The following is a 5,256-nucleotide window of genomic DNA, read 5'->3' as shown; positions in this document are numbered from 1 at the left end:
TAAAAACAATGCTAAGTTATATATATCCAGACAAATTCATTATACTAAGAGTAACATAGGACTCTTTTATTTCTTTTGTTCGATTATAAATATTGTTCATTGTGTGCTAGATTTTATCATGCATTACTATACTAATACCTATCAACACACGATCATGAAAACAACTAAAATTTTGTCCGAGCATACAAGTAATTTATTTCCGTCTGTATTTCAAGTGCAAAATATTTAATTTTGCATACAGTTGGTAAAATCCTATAATTTAGTCAATATTTATCAATGGACCAAGCATCGAAATACACCAACGTTTCCGCACAAACGTATTCCAATCTTTCTTCCTCCTCTCAAAAATGTTATTTCCACATTCAAAATATTTTTCAATTTGAAACAAATTTAAGCCATCCTTAACCAAATTTCCATCATCGTGTGCGCCGAACGATTCAACAACTTTGAATGGCGATACATTGAACAAAGCTATTTAAACAAATATCTTTACGAATGGTAAATTCCTTTGATCTCGCCAAATTGTTGATTATTTGCCCAGTACGACGAGTTGTTTGAACAATGAGAATAACGATTTGCATTGTACGCGAGCCACGTATAAATCATCGTTCTGCGTAACATCGAAGACTAAATAATGAGCGCCAACGTCGACTCTCGTTCTGTAAAGCAACCAGGAAGTGGATGCGCCTCTCTGGAGATCCCTTTGCGGCGAGATTATAAAACTAGAAGCCGCGAGGAAACCTATTGTCTAACGCTAGCAACCCGTTCGATCTTGCGACTAAATTGGCGTTCGGTGTGATGTAACCAGATGCTGATCAATTATATGTTTCCACCGCTTAACCCATTAAAGTTTGCTGTACTGTTGACGACAGTGGAGTGACGTTAGTTAGATCGAGGAAATTTTACCTATTTACTTGCGGTTACAAGCAGCAACTTAGAAATAAGGAGAATGTAATAGAGAAATACCGAATAATAAAACGATAACAACCACAATGGTTTACATTTTTTTGTTTTTTTTTTAGAATCGAACGTTAACACTTGGCACTCCTATGTGGAATGTGACTCGACATCAGTTTTTATCTCAGGAACTCCTTTGTCGAGACCCACTCGACATTTTCTCAGTTCCACCTCTTTTTGTGAAACGTGCGAAGGAAAAGCAGGATTGGACCCTGGAAATTGTTCCAATATATATCAGACACTTAAAAATTAAAAGATACAACAATATTGTGAATAAAACTGGTATTTAAGTAAATTGTTTTATTTTTTAGTTAAAGTAAATTTCAAATAAAACACTTAAAAGCGTTGGGAGCTGCTGCTGACGAAATTGAAATAAAATTCCGAGCGCAAAGGGTTAATAGAATAGCCTTGTAATTAATCGTCTCATAATTCGCAGCTAATTGTAACAAACGTGAAATCGTTCGTTTTTCCAGAATATATTTCGTAGCTTAAACAACGAAGGCAAAAACGAACTAAACCACATATTCTCTGAATGTGAGTTTATAGCGTTAATTTGCTCCAATCAGATTTATTGAACGTATCAAAGTGAAAATTCATTTCTTCCGAGTGAAATCCAGATAATATAATAAAATCAATTATTGCCGTTAATCTTGTACATATTTTATACTAAAATCCATTTCAGGCAGTGAATTACTCAGTTTTCTGGGATATTAGATTTAGATCATCTTTTTTTTCTTTTTGTCAATGCCTCGTTCAAGCCAATGTTGCTTTTGACGATTATCAATTTTATAATATTAATTTACGGTTTCTAATAAATACAATGGTTGAGAAATCATCGATTAATTTTTCCACGCAATTTTACGACTTATTAAGCGTAGCTGCAGCTTGATTACTATTATTATTCAGCCATGGTTACTCATTACTCGTGAGACGCAATGCATGAAATACAAAAACAACGAATTGGTCTATAATCGTGGCCAATATATTAAAAATAATATTCTGACATTGTCAACATTGTAATAATTAGAAGAAAAGAAGGGTATTGCGAGGATTCAAACAATTGCAGCTGTTTTAAAACCATCATTACGCCGAACGTACATTATATCGAATAAATACGATACTTTGGACTGAGAAAAATCTGTTACGGGCGAAATGGGAAACTTTGCAGGAAGTTGTCCTTTCTTTGGTCAGATACATGATTCCACAATGTTTGTCGGTATCGAATTGCCTAAGAGATCAACGATTCGTTGTATTTATACGAGCACAAATGCAAATCAAACGTAAAATGTAATTTAATACACTTTATAGAATTTCGATAATTTATAACTAAAACCAGACAAACGCAAGATCTTAACGCATAAATACGCGCGTAGTGAGATTGTGTTGTAAATGTCTCAGGTAACAGGAATGAATTTAACCACACAATAAGAGAATTTACGGTAACGTCGATAGTAAAACTCGATACGCGCCACAAACGTGCGGTAAGATAAAGTTGTTAAATAAAAAGAACGACGAGTTGCATTATTAAATGTGCATGTCATACGTTCTCGATAAGCACGTATTACAAAATGATATTGGCATTGGATATAGACACGATCATCTATTTGAGCGATCGCACGTGGTGCGAAAATTTCAGCTTTTTTCAGCAACATGACCTTACTGTCAATAAAAGAAGAAAATAGGAGAAGAGAAATAACCCCATAAGTAAAAATCCAATGACAAAACGTCCCCAGGCTTGCGTTCAGACGTAAGAAGGTCGGTTTAAACGCCTCTTGTAGAGAACAAAATTCGCTGCAACTAAAAAACAAGGTCAAATAGATATGAACTTTTAACATATTTTTTTTTATCGTAGATTCATGAATATTAAAATTGAATTTATATTGAAACAAGAAGAATCTCCTATCTAACAGATCACAAAATTTGTTAACAGGATGTATTAGATCGTTGTTAGGTTGTATACGTAACGAAATCCTTGGTTTTCATAAACCACGTGAAAATAAAAGACGATCTGTTCACAATCGATCAACGATAAATCTCCCCGTACTTTTTACAACTGATAAAAATTTAACAAATATTTTCTCGCTGTTTTCAACTGAACTCTCGGAAACATCGCGTTATGAGATGACGTATATCTACTGGTAGTTTGCGTGAAATCTTTAATTCTTTTCCAAACACCTATAAATAGTTTGTATAAATTAAAATTACATACTTTGAATGGTTATCTCGCAGCAATACAAAATGACAAAGAAACAATTGAAGACTGCTTGAAATGTTCTACATAGCAATGAGAATAAGTAAATTTCCTGTTGGAGGCTATTAGATGTATAAACAGAGAAACCCGTGGATAAATTGTAAGGTAGAAAATATATTTTAGTACAGAAGTGTAATTACAAGTAGAAATATAATTTGAGCTGGTCCAGATCCGCACGCTAGCAGTGTTACCCTACAACTGAAAAGCCCGAAGCCAACGTCGCATGTCTACTGTTTATGGTCTGTCTTCTTCCCAGTCTATTGTCTATACCCTGTCGATGGCTTCAGTGCTTGAGAAAACTAAAAAGATCAGATCTAGAGAGTGGTGACCACTTCAACAAACCCCAATATTTTGGTCTAAACTATTTATTATAGCTGTACTTAAATAATAGAACTTAGAAGTAGTCGTTGCGATACGATCTGATTATGTTTGCCCGAGGTTTGTGACAGAGGGCTTAGGGTCGAGGTGACACAACTGGTCGCCGAACGTAGCCACTGTCACGGGATGAACGTTTTTACTTAACAGTAGAAGTACCAATATCGACGGACACACGCTGTATTAACAAACGAGCCCCGGGGCAGGAGCAATGACGGCTCTACGCGGGTCTGCCTAGTAACGGAGCCTGGAATTTTGTTGATAACCCCGGTCAATACGCAATCGACAAATGCGATCGTGTCAGTCTTTTATTCTTATGATCTCCTTGAAGAGTTTACTCACAACGTCAGGTCAGTCAGTCAGAAAGATACCATGCGTCACAGGTAACGTCACTTTGAGTTTCGAAATATATTCAATTAAACAAAGAGTTATCCCGTTCACCGTGGATTCGTTTGAACCTAAGAACATTGTCTTTACTTTAAGAGTGTCTAATAATCACGATTAATTGATAAACCCTGTTAAATCAACACTTGTATATATAATTGTAAATATAATCTCCATCGAACAACTACGATGGCTTGTCCTAATGAAGATATGCAACGCGCCCCTAGGACTAACGCCAACCCAATATATATTTTTGAGTAAACAAGCCACATGGAACGAAAACGTCGTACCTTTTACTGCTTCACTTATTATACCTCTGTCTCCGATTGTATAAATTACACATATTTACTTCATAAATTACTTCAACATTTCCTTTCCTAAATAATTATTAATAATCCTAGAAGATGGTATCATAAAGTTGTTCCTACACAGAAAAATATAAATGGCAATTCTTTCTCTATGCCATCTGTCTAAACGAATGGAACATTGAATTTTATCTACAACTGAGAGGTGACACACAGGTTTCTCCACAAAAGCCATATTTAAAACCTGTTTGGACCTATGGGATCCAACTATGGGGAACAGCGAGTAATTCCAAAATAGAAATTCTCCAACGATTCCAATCAAAAACTCTAAGATTCTTAATAGATGCACCTTGGTATGTTACCAACGAAACAATACATTACCTTAAGATACCTTAAGATATCCACAGTTAAAGAAGAAACATCAAAATTCAGTAGCAGATATAATATAAGAGTTAACAATCATCAAAACCCATTAGTTACCCAATCACTTGACACGATGATTGAAGCATTAGATTCAACTAGAATCAAACATACTATAAACTCTTATAATCCAAGTTACAGTACCACGCCAAAATAATTTACTTGTAATTCTCAATGAGAATTGATTGTAAAAAGTCTATCAAATAAAAAAAATAAAAAACTTTATTCTCTGCCTCAATACGATTCCTTGTTTTGAAAAAGTAATGAACCTTTTGTACCAATAAACGCGCACCACTCTCTTATGGGAAATAGCAGTGAATCGACTTAAACCGCTATGGTTTCCAGCCTTCTCCAAAATGGTGTCTCCAGAAATACGCCTTTCTTTTTCATGAATTTGGACTACATTAACGTTTCAGTTTTCTTTTCGTCATGAGAAGCATGTCTCTTGCCACTTACAGCGTTTTCTACAAACACTCTTCCTTCAATTGCGAATCGGTTGCTTAATAACGCAAGTCAATCATTTTGATTTGTAGGAACACAGCACACCGTGTTCCACTACCTACA

This window comes from Bombus impatiens, unplaced genomic scaffold, assembly GCF_000188095.3.
Source record: "Bombus impatiens unplaced genomic scaffold, BIMP_2.2 scf_0034, whole genome shotgun sequence".
In the NCBI taxonomy this organism is placed as follows: Eukaryota; Metazoa; Arthropoda; class Insecta; order Hymenoptera; family Apidae; genus Bombus; species Bombus impatiens.
Note: the sequence above shows the minus strand (reverse complement) of the source record.